We start from the raw sequence: 17,452 nt of genomic DNA on the forward strand, positions 1-17,452 counted from the left end.
ATTGTAAACATTTTTGTATAGTAGATTGTTTGTATTGAGGAACAAGTTAATTACACATGATAGTGTCTTTAAAATGGATTAGTTTAAAAAAATATATGTATTTTAATTATAATACTTAAAAAATAATATAGAATTTAATACTTTCTTTTGTGAAAGGTGTTAACTAATAAAAACATTAGTGTTGTTCTGATATTTGAAGTAATTAAAAAACATATAAGTTTAAAAAGTTAAATAAAAATGGATTACTGAAGTTTAAAAAGTAAATTTTATAAAGGAAGTTGATGACATTAAATCATAAGAAAACAATAACCCTAAAACTATGGTGAGTTAAAAATTTAAATATGAATTAAAATTTGGTACAAATTAAAAAGCACAAAACAATTGTTTAAAAATTGTAAAACTGTTAATAAATGGTACTACAAATACAAGTAAAAATGTTTTTTTTATAATTATTGTTTTTTAAGTGTTATGCTTAAAAACAAAACTATAAACCTAATTTTTCTTCTAAATAAAGTTTTTTTATAAAATGAGGCATTAAAAACTTTTATTCAAAATAGTGTTTAGTTTTTTTTTTAAACAGCAATGATATTTTTCTGCTACAGTTACTAAAATGATGACATTTGTTAATAGTTTCTTCTCATCATTTTATAAATTTATATTTAATTTAGTAAACAGTACTTATTTAATTAGTTAATTATTTTGAGAAAAAGTTGGTTTCTACTGGTATTTTTAATTTTTTTAAGAAAAAAGTTTTGTTTATTTATTTATCTATTTAAAAAAACTTGCTTGGAATCTAATTCAACTGACATAACTATTTTATGTTGGATCATGCACTTTTTGATATAACTTTAAGAGTTTTTTTAAGCTTTAGTTGACTTATGACACATACATGATACATGCTGATAGATGTTATTCAAGAATTTAATAACTCAACCCTATTGAAATAAGCAGAATTATACCAGTGGATGACACCATAAGGCTATGTGTTATAATAACACCATAAGGGGTACAGAGTAACATAAATTATCTCAAGTGAAATTGTTTTTATATCTAAAAGTAAAGTTTGTTTTAAATTTCAAGAAACATCAAATTTAAAATAATATAGTTTAAAGTTCTGCACCTTCATCATCATACATTGCCTGTCCTTGTTTTAAGTAAGTGTTAAGTTAATTTACTTAGTTTTATTTAGTAAATTAAGGATCCGGATTTGGTCGGATTATGCCTTTTTAGATCTAGTTCCTACTTTGAAAATAATATCCAGATTCATATTTTAAAATATCCAAATGTTATGGAAACGGTAGATCACAGTATTTACTTTACTCATTTCAGCTCTTTCTTGTTATTATTATATTGTTTAAAAAAATTAAGAGCAGTGGTCTTAACAGGGAGCTTGAAAAAAAATTAAGGATTTAGGTGTTTTTGAGGGAGATTTTGAAACTTACATGGAAAATAGTTGATAATATAATATGGATGAGGTGGGATCCTAATTTTATAGATTTGGTAAATAACTAGTTGTTTCATTATACTTTTACTTTTATATATACTCTTTTAAGTAAATGCATTAAAACTACATTTGCCACAAATAAATTTTTTATGAGCCCTACAATTATTTTTTTATAGTAGATCTGACCCATTCCTTATAAAAGACTTCCTAGAATTTGGTTCAGTGTTTTTCTCAAAAGTGGTGGGCTTTTTTTTTACCTTGCAAAAAATATCATTAGAAGTTAAAAAAAAAGCAATGATATATTTTTCAATACAACTTTTTTTGCACACTATATTTTATTGGTGTTCTGCTCTGCTTGTTTGTATCTCTAGGTTTTAATATCTTATTAAATCATATTTTTTTCAGAATTTAAATGAGTTTACACATAGTTTTATCTAAATTAAAATTCAACCATAAAATCAATAAATTTAATACAATTAAATAATGATTAATGATTTAGTGTGTTCCAATTTTTTTATTTGGCTTATTGTGCACATCATATGTTAATTATTTTGATAAAAAATATAGCAAAAAAATTTTAACTAGCTACTTCTAAAAAATGTTTATTCATTCTTTACAAACAAAAAGTTAAGAATGTTTTTGCTTTTGACTTGACACTTTTTTTAAATCACTAAAGTTAGTCGAGCACTAGTTGAAGTTTTTTTTTTTTTTGTAAAACTCAGCTTAAAGATGAAGTTTAATAAAAATCATTTTTCTTTTTGTTGTCAAAAACATTAAACTTTTGCAGATTAGTCTGACACCTTTTATTGGTCTAAATTTTACCAAAAAATTATAATGCTGTTTAAAAGATCTAAAAACTATGTAATATTTACTTCAAGTTATTAGGCCATATTGAAGTCTAACTTGTTTTTTAACATTGTCCTTTTATGAAACTTTAGATTTTTGCTGCAAGTCATTTTTTATAGATTTAAAAGTAATAGTTAATTCTAAGGAAGTAGTCAACTTTCTTTTCTAAAAAGTTTCCAACACAGATGCATAATAATTTTTAAATTAATTAATAAAACAGACGCACCATAATATTTTAAATGTTAGTGTCCTTGGAACTCTTACTGAAAATCTATCTACTTTATTTTGATGTGATTTTTGAGCTTGAGATCTCAAACTTTCAGGAAACATAAGATTTTGAAAAAAGTTAACAAAAATTTTAATTTATACTTTTATATTTGTTGTAAAATTAAAGTTTTGAACAAAAATCAAGAACAGATTGTTTTAAAATAGTTTTTAGAAAATCAAAAACATTCTATTGATGAATTATTTAAGTTTTAGTAATTAACTATCTAAAGAATTTATAAGCATTGTTTAAAAAAATTAAGGAAAATATGTTTTATCAAACAGTCTTTTACACCTTTTTGGTGTGTGGCTTTCATAAATAACTTTTTTAAACCTACAAACTTCCATCTTTTATATCTCAAAAGTTACTTATAATTCTCTCAAAGGGTAATTAGAGTCTGATATCTACAACGGGGTGTCTGGTTTTTTAGAACTCTTTTCAGGTTTGCTAATTTTCTTCCAGATTTTATAACATTGAGTACGATTTTTTGTCCCCTTTTAGGTAGAAAGTTAAACTCCAGATAAATTTTTTTTTAATAGTACAAATTGCAGAAAAGATACTGTTTTTTAATGATCCTCTTTTTAATGTGCTTTATAATAAATATAACTTTGAGTGACATTTATTGTGCATAGTTGTTATTTCTTATCAAGTTTAAACTTTATTATTTTAGAATAAAAATAGTTCAATATTTCATGTTTTTTCAGATTTTTTGAATAAAGTTTCAAAATTTTGGTAGAATATCCCCCACAGTATCTTTGATATTCTACAAAATAAGATCAAATTGTAGAAAACAAGGTGGACTCAGCTATGGTCTTAAGTATTAAAATAATATAAAGTATGAGATCAAAAACACATAGATAACTAGTTTATGAATTTATTTAAAATACCAAAGTATTTGCAGAGTAACTTTATCAATACAAATATATTTTTTTAAACCAGAATGTGATTAAACAAACAACAATACAGCATCAAAATTATTACATTGAGAGCCTAATAGTTAGTTTTTATCAAAAAACTATTTTCATAAACCTTGTTTATGGCTGAAAATCACCTTTTAGACATCCTTGACTACAATCTACAGCTGGATTTCCCAAATTTCAGAACTTTAATTTTTTTTCAGAACAACTAGAAGGAGGCCTAATTTGAAACTTACACTAGATATTCTTAAGTTGATAATGAAGAGCAAAAAATGTCTTAGGTGTATTTAAGGGTAGTTTTGAAACTTTCACTAGATGTTCTAGGGTTCTTAGGAACCGTACAAAGTTCTTAGGCTTATTTAAAAGTTGTTAAGGGACTCTAGACCCTTAGCTTTCCAAAGTGGGCCTTTTAGATAGTTAATGGGGCTTTAAATTAAAGTGAAGGGGGGGGGGGGGGGTTAGGCCATCATTTGAAACTTACTCTAAACAATCTGGAGTAGATGAAGAGCAAAAAACAAAGGTCTTAAGGTAGTTTTTTTTGGAAATCTTATTGGAGGGGCTATTGCTTTTTAAATATTTTCAAAGGGGGCCTTTTGAAAAAGTTTGAGAACCTGATCTACAGTTTGCCAATTCCTCTTCTAGTGCCAAAAATTAAACGACTTCTCTATATCTAAACTTCTGCACTCCTTAAAATTTAACAAGTTAACACTTTATTGCAGAGGTTTTAGATCTTTAGAACAATATAAAAAAATCATTAAATTAAGCAATAGAAAAAGATCTAACTATTTTTCAGAAAATTTACTATTTTTTATATACTTTTTTTTTATTCTTAGGTTTAGCTGATTTATGTCTTCAGGAAACAACAGGTCCATTGCCTGATTTTCAAATCAATAACCTTCAACTATTTACTTTTCTTAAGAATATCCAGAATATCAAACTTCAGCTCAATAAAATATGGCCAGCTTGAACTTTTTGTAAAACCCAAATTTGAAATTTACTTAAGTTTTAATAAATAAATATGAACCTTTTTGTGAAAACTATACTTTGAGTTAACTGGAACTTTTCTACTTATTTTTGTTGTACTTAATATAATAGTTTAATTTCTCACATTTTAAAGTTATATTTTCTACTTTTCTACTTCGCTGATAAAACTATTTATTAAATTAATCACAATCATATTCATAAACTCATGCCCAGTCAGCTTTTTTAAATACTTTTATTTAAATTATCATTCTTAAAATTGAAAAGAGTTGAAAACTTTTAAATTGTATGTGCTTAAAAAGTTCAAATTTTTGTGGAAATTTTTAATAATATTTGCTTTGTTTGACAATATCAGTATTAATCAAGTGTATTTTAAACAAGTTTAAACAGTGGTCTTCAAAATTTGCATCTGTGCACACTAATGTACACAAAATTTGTTTTGGGGTACACAAAACTTTTAGGGTGCACAGATCCTAATTTTTAAATTACATTACATTTTCTTGAGTAACAAAAAAAAGATTTACTTAAGACTAATTATGAAACTTACACTAGATATTAGTATTGTGTAAGGAACACCAACAAATAAGCACTGGTCCTAGTACCAAGTGCACAAAAAGGAGGTACTAGTGCAGGACCTTGTTTATGAAAAATCCTTTCCAAAAATAATCAAGTTATCAAGTCTTACACCACTTGGATACAGTTTAACGACTTATTACAAGAAAGTGTTACTTAAAAGTTACACTGGATTTTATGGGTAAATTTAAACTTATACTAGATATTCTGGAATTTGTTCTGAATAGCACATTAGGGTGCAAAAAGCTTCTGTTTAGCGATTAAGGGTTCTCAGATTTCGATTAGCTTGAACACCGCTGATCTAAAACATAATAAACTTAACAATTACATAATTTTTTACATAATATTAAGTATATCAGTAACATAAAGTAAATCAGTACTTGATGAAATATTTTAGACTTCAGTTACAACTGGATATTCAGAAAAAATTCCCGGTTCTATAGCTTAACGGAATCTCATCAACTCGTAACAAAACATGAGGGTTCGTTTTACATCTACGTAAAAGATAAAAATTCGGTTTACGACCTTATTAAAACTTCGTCGTAATTTTAATACTTTTTAATTTATTTAAATTTTTAAGTTGTTGATAAATATTTCTTTGTATATTCAACTAATAAGTTATAGTACTTTTTTAACTCAAAGAACGTGTCTTTAAGAACAAGACATTTAAGTTTTGTTCTATTTAATAGCTATTTTTTCGTCAGTGGTTTTTTAAGTTAGCTCTATATTTTTCATTAAGTTTTTAATATATTAAACTGAGTATTTAAAATATATTAAAATAACTTTATGATAATTTGTAAAAATTTATTTAGTACATTAAAACTAATACCTAAAAAAAGTTTAACAGCTTAGAAATAAATTATATCCTAAACTTGAAAGAACAAAATCTTTTAAGAAGTCTTTAGAGTTAAAAGCCTCGTTAGACTTAAAGATGACTCAAACGTTGTTACATCTGGTACTTGGTATGGTAGTATGGTACTAAATTAATAAGAACTTTCTATAGTTGAATAACAAAAAGTTAATCACTTTCGGACGAAATTATTGTGTTAATTTATATATATAAGATGTAACGTTAAAAGGCGTTAAATCCTGGAGATCCTGATAAGCTAAGCTTATCGAAATAAATACCACAGATGTTCTTGTGCTAAAACTTTATTTCAACTAACGGCGTTTCACTGCTCTCAAATAAATTTAAGAACAGATCTACGGAGATCTACGGTCAAAGTGAAACGCCGTTAGTCGAAATAAAGTTTTAGCACAAGAACATCTGTGGTATATATATATATCCAACAAAAGAATCTGTTGGCACTTAAACCTATTTATAGTATACATTTATAAAGTTATACTCCTAGAACCTGATCATATTTTGAGGACAGCGAAAAGCCAATAATTAAATAAAATATTTATGTATGAATTTTTCTTTTTTTTATTTTAAGATAGTTTTAATAAATACCACAACATCATCATTTATGTGCAAAACATAACAAAAAAAGTGATTTTATTTTAAACAAAAAAAAGGCTTCTTACTTGATAGTAATTAGTTTGAAATGTTAATTTATTGTTTTTTGTATCCACATACATTTTGTAAATAAAATAACTATACTAAATGAAAAAATCCGTGATTATTAATCTTAGGTTTATAAGTCTTAAAAGTGTGATAAGAGTTGCCATCTGTGCAAAAATATTCAATAAATTGTATATGTTATTATAATCTGAATATTTTCAATCATAAACTAAAAAAATTGCTCAAAAGCAAATAAATTACGTTACTAATGCACATTGCACAGAGTAGTCTATTTTTCTTTTTTTAACCTCTATCTTTGTTTCATTATATTATTATATTAAAAATGTTGCGACATTTCAAGATGTTTTTGACAACTATGCAAAATGTGACTTCAACAAGTTTTTTGAAGTGATCTAAATTTATGTAAAAAATATTTTATTTTCTATGAAATTTTTTAGTTTCGTAAGTCATAGTTGTTTTAGTTTTATTAGATGTATTGTACTACTTAATATTTTTAAAATAGTTAGTTTATTTTATTTGGTACTTTGCATTTAAAACAAAAAACTTGGTGAATTTGTTTAATTGTCAATATTTGAACTGTTTAAAAACACAAACTAATAAACACTAAACTAAAAGTTTTTATTGTATTACAAATTTTATTGTTTTTTTTAATCTCTCAGTATAAGAGTTTTTATTTTTGCCTACTGCTATATACATAACTTATTGTTTCTGTATCGAAAAATTAGCTATCATAGTGAACTTTCATCTAATTTTAAAGTTCTTGCAAGCTAAAAACCGGATCTTTAACCATGAAGAAACAAAGTTTAAAAAATTTAAAAAATTATGTTTTTTATTAAGATTTTCTATTTCGAATTATTGTTTAATTTTCATATGTAATAAAAACGTTTGGTTTAATTAAATAAAGATTCTTTTTTTGAATACTTTTTTTTTATGTTTTAATATATGTTTGATCAAAAACTTTTGTTTACAACTATTGTCTAAGGTTTAATTGCTTTTTAATTGAATTAATATATATTTTTTTATTTTTTTTTAGTTTTATGCAACAAGTTTTTTATTTTAAAAGGTATGTTTTTTCTTTCTTAGTTTTTTACCTCAAAATAGGCAAAGTAAAAAATCTGTAGTGAAAGGTCTTTTTGTATACACCAGGTCCTTTGACCAATGTTTTTAACTTGGATTTGTTTATCGTGTTCAAAAATAAAAAAAATTAGAGTAGAATAATATAAAATAAAGTGTTTAAAAATAGAAAACTTCAACCAGTTAATTTACAAAAGCTGTATTCATAAAAGCAAGCTTATTTTGATATCAGTTATGAACAAAAAAAATTAAATTTCATGATTAGAACATAAAATAATTTGTTTTGAAAACTGTATTTAACAATATTTACAAAATTTGTGTCTTATTTAACTTTTTAGATTTTTGAATAATTAACAGTCAACTTTCAAATTAAGTTTGTTTACATCAGATTTGTAAAACATATTAACGTTATGTTAGGAATTTTAAATACTGTTAATATATCTTACCAACATAAATATTGAATTATTTTGTTTGTTATTTATTCCATTATAGTGTTTGTAAAACATTAAGTTTTGAAACTTTTTATTACTTGTTAATATTTTTTTGTAAAAAAAAACTTTTAGTAACTTCTTTTTATTTCAACTTTATGTTTAGTTTTACTTTAACACATTAAATTTTAAAACTACTGTTTAAAATATATTTTGTGAAATTTTTAATGTAATTTGTGAAAAACGAAAACCAAGTGTTTTAAGAAAGCCATTAAACTGTTCAAATTAAATGGATTAAGATGTAATGACTCAAAATAATTAAATTTTAAAATTTACCAACTCTTATATATACTCTCGTGTATTTGAGTTCTATAGTGACGTAACAAATAAAAAATAGCCCAGAGTTTTTCAAATTAACATATAGATATTAAATGAGTTGTTATGCATTTACACTTACCTTTTTGTTTGGTAGCAAATCCAATTTGTAAGAGGATACAAATCCTCTATATTTTTATTACACATAGTAAAATTAAAGTACGAAACTTTATAATGAATTTTAAAACAAATATATTTTTAACTAAATACAACATACCAGGGGCGTGTTTTGACTGGTTTTCTGTGAACCCTATGAAAATAAAAAGTATAAGAAAAAAAGCTTAGATTATTCAATTAAAACATTATTTAATCGGATATTTTACAAATTTAAGTAGATTTAGCTGTGCTTTTTTGCTAAACTTTTGATTAATTTTAATCCATTATGACGTAGTTTTAAAAGATTTTATGTTTAAAAAAGTAAAACTATATAAAAATGTTATAATTCAAGAAGATGCTCATACAAAAAATGAAACTTTTGATACAAAATAAGCCAATCAAAATTGATTAAAAAACTAATTTTGAATGTTAATCCAACTCAATTGGTTTCATTTTCAACTTTGGAAACTTTCACTATACATTTCGTTTTCAAAACTATAACTAACTTTAGTTATTAATTTTGATTAGTTCTCGTGTTCAGTGTCGTGTTAATAAATATTTCCGTTATACATGTAAGCTTCACTTTTTAATGAAAATTTCTGCATTTTCATTAATAAATGACCTAATGTATATCCTTTAGTTGTTTTACTAAAATAAAAAGAATTTTACTACTTATCAATTTTTTGCTTTCTGTTTAACAAGTATTTTTTAATTTTTGAAAATAATTATTTAGATAAGAAAACTTCAGACAATTATATGACAGACATTCATGAAAATTTCTAAAGTGTTTATTAAAATCTACCACACATAGTAATTTGTTTTTGAACAAAAAAATTGTGCTACTCACTGAAAAAAGTCTAGACACGTCTCTGCTACTTATATGGTTTTTTTACTTCTAAGCAGAAAAAAGCATTCTAAACACAGAGTTTTTCGGCTAAATATTGCGTACTTAACTGGCAAATTAAGAACAAAAATTGTGAACCCCCTTTGAAAAAAGTCTAGACACGCCCCTGCAATATACCTTGAGTGGAGACTTTTTTTCAAGTTATCTTAAGTACTTCTCGTTTTTATACAGCTTTTTCACCTTTATTAGTTTTAACTAAGACTTTTTTCTTTAGGATTATCACTTGAATAAGGTACTTAAACATTATATATGTTCAGAATGTTCGGATATACTGATATATGTGAAGGTTTTATTTAGTAAACGCTGTAATATATTTATGATTTTAGCGTTTATTTTTTATTATTGTACAGCTTACAAAATCAGAACAATTTAAAATTTAAATTGTGTTAACCTTCCTTACTTTTTTTTCAGTTTCTTAACATGAAACAGTAGAAATAAACTGTTTTTATGTTAAGTATTTACTAATTGTTTCAATCACAACTTATGGTTTTGTTTTGAAAAAACTTGCTGTAACAAGCCGTGGTCTTAAAACTTTGCTAGAAAAATGTCCAACCTTGTTATTGAGATTATAAAATTTTTAAATGTTTTGCAATACTTTTTAATGCATACCTAACTTAGTTCTATATTTTCGTAATATGAAGGTTTGACTTTTCAAGAAAAAAAGCTTCTCTGTTTAAAATAGTTATTTTTGTCAGAATCAATTTGCTAAGACTGTTACATTTATGAACATTTTTCTAAAAGAAATTGCCTAAGATGCTTGCACTTTTTTATTAAACGACAAAAAATTTTCGAAATTATAATGCATTAATTCAATAAATTTTACAATGCAAAAGCAAATAATTTTTTTTATTTAAATAAGAATAGTTCTAAGTTTCCTGATGACAGCATCTGTTGGCTAGTCTCAACACCAAAAAAAGAGTGGACTCTTTCTGGATGTTGTAGTCAGACAAAGTCCTTCCATCTTCCAATTGTTTTCCAGCAAAGATCAAACGTTGCTGGTCTGGTGGGATACCTGAAAATCGTATTTTTTGTTTGAAATGAATTCCTAAGAGTACAAGTTGATTAATTGTAAAAATACTTTTGGTAATTTTAAATACTTTGCATTAGAACTATCTCTAAACTGTTAGTTACAAACAACTTTTTTAGAAATATTTTCTGTAATTTATATAGTATATAAGTATACTTTTAGTAACTTAAAATATTTTGCATTAGAACTCTTTAAAATTAGGATAAAATAAATTAAAAATTAAGTAGTAAACTTTTAGTTATAAATTACTTTTTTGGAAACGCTTTCTATATTGCCATTAAGTTTTTTACACCAAATCCTTAGACCAAACTTTTTGAGCGCTCTTTTAATTGCTTAACAAACAATATATCATTTATCTTTGTATAGTTGTTTATTCTAATTTAGAGTGTAATCTATTAAAAATCCTTCTAAAAATTAGAACTCAGTATTTACTCCTAGTGTTGTTTAAGAAGCTTGAGTTTAAAAGTTAGAACTCTGAAATAAAAAAATATATATTTAAGACTTTGTTTACTCTAGTGTTATTTTTGAATATATCAAGTTACCTTCTTCAACATGGATGAAAGCCTTGATGTCTTCAATTGTGTCGTCAGAAGCATCAACTTCCAATGCGGTGTTTTTACCAGTCAATGTTTTCACAAATATTTGCATTTTTTAATATATATTATAGTTTGTAATTTATCTAAATAAGTTATTTTTTTTAAACATTTATAATAGTTTTAAAAGTACAACGAAAAACTCACTATAAAATTTACAAAGTAATATGCTCATGTTTTATAAAAACTTTTAATCTGTTTTGTATTTAATCAGTATTGTTAATAAGTTTTTAACTAGTTATATGATAAAATTCAGTGTGTTTGAAAATATAAAAATAAATTATTCTTTTGTTTTTTCAAATGTTTCAAAATATTCTGAACAAACACTACATGTATATACTTAAATAGTAAAATTACTTTACAATTACTAAATGTTTACTGTTTAAGAATTATCAGAAAATATAAGCTTAAAATGATACTTTAGTTTAAAACAAAATCCAATCAACAAAATTTAATCATGTATTATAAAACATTTAAAAAAAGTATTTTAAGAGGTATTTTGTTTTTTTTGTAATTATTAAAACTATGTAAGATAACGTATGTATAAGATGTTTTTCAACAAATATATTTGATTATATTAAAAAAATTCAACAAAATTCTTAGTTTTTTTTTCTTTTTTGCTGCATACATTAAAACTAAATTAACTTTAAATCTATAAACAAAATTCAAAGTATAATTTTTGTCTATTGGTAAATGTAAAACTTTTAAATGGTGCAACTAACACCATACGAATTACTAACACCGAAAAAATTACAATTTTCTAAAATGTCTAGAAAAAAGTTATTGCTTTTTCTAATTAACAACTGTTGTTGAACTAAAGTACACTAACAAATAAATTTTTAGTAAAAGTAAACCAACTATTGAAAACCAAGTTTGAAAATCAAATCGAAATAAATAGAAATACCGAAAATTAAAAAGTTTGACAGGTTCATTGTAGCAGGCTTTTTGCCATTTTAATTAACAATTAATAAAAAAATAGAACTACTGAGAACTGACAATGAATAAAGCTACGAACTTTTTTTTTGAATGTATCTTTTATAAGACTAGCTCTTGTACTTATACTTTTAAGTCCACTTTAAATTTTTGGCCTAACTTAAAAAGCTAAAAAAATTATTTTAAAATCTTGAAGCATAATTGCCATAAATTAAGTTTATGCAAACTTGGCAATTGATAAACGTTTGTTTCTTACACTTAGACATTCATGAGTTTAGTCTTTAATAGGCATGAGCTTGTTATTAAAAAAATTGTTCTACTATATATTTTTATTTCTAGTTAGTCTGAGCTAAATGGTATTCTCCGTTTTGTTTTTCAACGAATGTATTTTTTTTATACGTTTATTATTTTGACACAGCGAGTTTTTAAGTTTTTCTTTCTTCATCTAAAGCTCATAATAGTTGTGGTTTGCTTGATGATTGATTTAGTTCTATACACCAGTTCCTCATAACAGGTAACTTAGATTTCTTTATAGTGTTCACAATGTGTATCTGTTTATGGTTGAATAATAATGAATTAAGTGCAAGAAATTATAGAATTTCAACAAATAAACTTTAAAAAGCTTACTTATCAAAAGAAGCTCATGTTTAGATGAATTAAGATTTGTAAAATCAACTAAGCTTGAAAGCATTTGATTTGAAAGCAATAAATAACAAACAAAAAAAAGATTTGTAAACATAGAACTTTGTTTATTTTTGTGCACTTTTACTGATTTTTAACAAATTTTTAAGTATTTGTCACTTGTGAGATTAAGTTTTTTTACAATAGAAAGTAAAACTATCAAATTTTAAAAATATTGATGTTATGTTTAATAGAATAAACTAAAATTATAATAAAAGCAAAAATAGTTAAAATTAGACTTAGTTTCTGCGCTAAGCGATTAAACTAACTTTTATAAAATAAATGCAATCAAAAAATAAAATAAAGTTTTTAAATGAATAAATGAGTTTTCAAAAGCCTGCTTTATTTTAAAGTTGTGTAAAATTTATAACAACCTGAATTAAGTTTTATAAAAAGTAATTCGCTTAGGATATTTAGTTAAAGTTATAAGACACCAGTAATCGTGAATTAAATTCTAACTTCAGTGCTGATTAAGCTTTAACAAATACTAATAAGGATTATTTGAATTTCTTTTGGAGCAAATTATAACCTACCTTAATCATTTATTTGCTTGGTTAGTATCTATTAGCTATCTAAATATAAAAAAAAAGACAAATCTTAGATTATCTTTTCCTAAAAGTTGTTAAATTTTACACCTTTTAAAATCTTTTTAATCTTAATGTGTATAACATTAGTTTGATAGTTGAATAATGAAACTTATTTTGTAAAGTTTATTGTATTTTACTAAACCAGTAAAAAATAATTAAACTTTAGTACAACAATATATTCACTACTAAAAAACGTAATTAGTTGTTTTTTTAAACAATAACAAAAGAAGTAAGCCGATGTAATGGAATACCAGTTTCACTGCTGCTCCATTTGACTGAACATCAAATATTATGTAATCAGTCAACCAGAAAGAAAGTTGATCTTAAGCAAGTTTACACTTTTAAGATATAGCTTTGTAAACCAGCCACATTGTGATTGCAATGTTTTTTTGTCAAGACTTTCCAGATGTATATCCAAAACTGAACTTATTTATTATTATATCGTTTATTGTAAAGTTCGATTTTAAATAATGTTTATTACTTATAATTGAACTTTTGATTTAAATCGCAAGTAGTCAGTTCTTAATTTAATTATACATTCTTATATTATATTCCTGTTAGATTTGATTCTTGTGTAAAAGTTTTGACCACATTTAAAGAATTTTCTAAATGATGCTCTTTATTTTTTTAATACTTGATGTGGTCTTTTTTATAAAATATAACCATCAAAAGTCATACCTAGTTTTTATAAGTGGTATAGAATACCTTTAAGTCTCATTAAGGTCTAAGTTAAGCTTAATTATGGTTTTAGTGTGGTTGTACACTACACTTTAAACTTACACCGCGTGCGTAACTTCATATGCTGATTATAAGGTGAAAAGTGCGCAAATATATAGCAGGTGCAAAACATTGTGGGAGCTTAGAATTTAAAACTTAAACTCAAGTTTTTTTCTTCAGTTGCGGAGTTGTGATATATTTTACTGTACCCTTCATTTTAATTGATAAGTTTTCAAAGTACACTTATTAAGCATAATGATAAAATTTCCTTGTGTTTTAAGAAAGTGGAGATTGAGTATATTTTTGACTTATTTCGAGTTAAGCTCATGCGAATCAAGTTTATTTGGTATGCAAGGATTTTTTAGGAAACTTATTTAAAACTACAAAAATTTATTTTAAAATACTTTAAGAATATGGTATAACAATTAATTTTGTATTTAATGATAAAAAAAATCATCTAACAAAAAGTCTAAACCATTTCGAAATTGCAACAACATATATAAATTTGCAAAAACAATAGTGGAAACAAAATAAATGATTTTATTAAATTTCTCTTGCTAAAATGATATTTGACCCGTTGTGTATGTTGTAATCCAGCAAAGTTAAACTTTCTTCCAAAATTTGTTTTCCATAAAACAGCAAACAACACTCATACAGTACAACTTCTGAAATAAAAATAAATTTTAGATAGCTTAAACATAACTTTAAACGTCAATAAACACACAAGGAACATTTAAGTTGATAAACTAATCTTTTCAAGTTGTCTACTTTCGAAATATGTAGCAATTATTGAAATATAACTTAATAAGGTGTTGTTACCAAAAAGTATAAAGTGTAAATAAACAAAACCCGTTAGAATGTCAATTCTTTTTTTGAACTTTTAGACTTACAGTATTTAGCTGCTTATGAAATATATTTAGCTTTACAGAATTTGTAGATATCCAAAAAAAAGAATTAATTTTTGAGTCTTATAAATGCGATTCACAATGCACAGTATAATCAAAATAAATAGTTCAAATTTGATTTTGTTAATAGTCTATTAGTATATTTTGATGTGTTTAAATTTGTAAAAAAATAACAAAATTACCTTTTAAAAAAAATAACAATACAGTTTCAAATGCAGCAAATTTATTAAGAGAGGTGAACATTCTTTATTTAACTTTATTAAATTTACAGTTTAACATTATGCTTAGAATAATACTTATATATAAGTTTGTGATACAAGTTCTTTTTAAGCAAACCTAAATTCAAAGGTAAAAGATTATTTAAAATCTTAACAAGAAATTAATTTAAAAACACCTATAACTTATTTATTTATTTTGGTTTTAAAAAACTAATACGGATTGAATGTCTGTTTTTTTATTTGTTTTGATTAGAATTTTACTTATTTACCTTAACAATTAATACAAATAAGCAACAAATATTTTACCTTCTTTGTCTTGGATCTTAGCCTTGACATTTTCAATGGTGTCAGAAGCTTCAACTTCCAATGTGATGGTTCTACCAGTCAATGTTTTCACAAATATTTGCATTTTCTTATTTAAGGACTGTTTAGAGAAGTTTCTAAAAAACAATCTACTATTTGACAAATCAGAAAGTTAACAAATAAAATTAATTAACTTTTTTACGAAGAAATTATATAAATAAGATGATAAGTTTATAACTATATAAATAAACCTACAAAAACAACTATGATATTACTTTTATTAATATTTTTATTTAGAAACTGCGTGACATTGTAATAAAAGCAAAGTTTAAAAATCATATAAACTCATATTGTTTTTTAGTTATTTTTTCCATTACTTTATACAAAACGTTAAAAACAAACTAGATAAAATTAAACAACAAACTAAATCCTTTATTTATTTTTTCTTACAAAGTACTTTTACTTGAATTATTTAAACTGCAAATATATTTATAAAGTTTTTAAACAAATTAGCGTAAAGTTCAAACTCCAAATTTTAGTGTATTCAATAAATAAAAACATGTGATAAAATTAAACTTTAAGCTTAACAAAAAATTAAAAATCACAATACCAATTTACGTAGATTAAAATGCTTAAAACTGAAATATTTTATGTATAGTTATTTCAAAACTTTTTGAGAAAACAAAAAAATGATCAGAATAACTTTTCTTTGCATTTAGTTTATTTAATTAAGCATCTAACTTAACTATTGTTTAACTATTGTTTAACTACTTATAAACTTATTACATGGAAATTTTACGTTTAATATTTTATGTTAACATAATAATAAAAAAGGAAGACTTTAAACTACACCGTTGAGCAAAATTAATTTTGTTTTAAATTTGTTTTACTTTCAAAAAAGCTGACAGTAAAATATTAAAAGCAAAGTTTTAAATAATAACATTATTAAAAAGCAATTAAAGCAAACAAGAATAATAATTTATTAGCTTATACATAGTTGAACAAAAAATAAAATTATCTTTTTTTAAGTAATAAAACTCCCTACTTTTTACATATTTTTTATTCTTTAAATAAATTCTATTAGTGATAGTTGTGAACATGCATTATATATTTTTATTTATTTTTATTTTTCTTCAAATTAAGAAAAGAGCATCTACTTGTCTTACAAAGGAAAAATAAATAAAATGGTTGTACAGGCAACTTATTGAACTTTTAAAACTTTTTATGTAAAGTATTGTAATTTGAAATTTTTATAAATTAAATACTTACAGTTACTGTAGTTCAATTAAAAGTTAGAAATTCACTTCTGTTGTCGCTTTTAAAAATTAACATAGTATTTGTTTTTTTAAATATAGCACAAGTAGTTTATTAGAATTTAAAAAATATATCTATTGTAGCTTATACATTATAAGGCTGTATATATCATAAACTTTTGGTGAAATTTGCTTTAAATATATACACAGTTATATATTAAAAATGGAGGCTTCAAGAAACAACAGAAAAGTTTTAATTTAATTACAAACAACATTTAAGTTTATTTAGATGTATATTTTTTAAGCTTTTCAATAATTTTTAAATTGTATCTTTTTAAACATATTATTTTTACTTGGTTTATGTTAACTTTTTCTATTAATCTTTTTGATTGATTCTTTTCAATTTTTTTTTTTGCAAGTAAAGTGTAATAAACAAAGGTTTTTTTTTTTTTTGTCAAAGTTTTAGTTGTTTTTTTAAGGTTACATTTAAATACTAACAAAATTCAATCCAAAATAGTTTATGAACAGTTCAATAAAAGTGACTAAGATAAAAAATTTCTATAACTAAACTTTGTAGGAAAAACTCAAAAGATCTGAATTTTAAACAAGTTTTTAAGTGTTGTGGTCAAAAAATGTTCTATATGTTATAAAAAGACCGTTTCAGTTTCAAACATTTGGCTGCTTAAATTATTTTGGTAAATTTCTATTTTGCCTTGTTAAGTTTAAAGTTTTAGTTGTGTCACATGGTTAAATTTCAAATTCAAATTTTATGATCTAAGTTACTTCGTTTACAATTTCGTAAATATC

The sequence above is a fragment of the Thalia democratica genome, chromosome 9, assembly GCF_965202585.1.
Source record: "Thalia democratica chromosome 9, ktThaDemo2.hap1.1, whole genome shotgun sequence".
NCBI lineage: Eukaryota > Metazoa > Chordata > Thaliacea > Salpida > Salpidae > Thalia > Thalia democratica.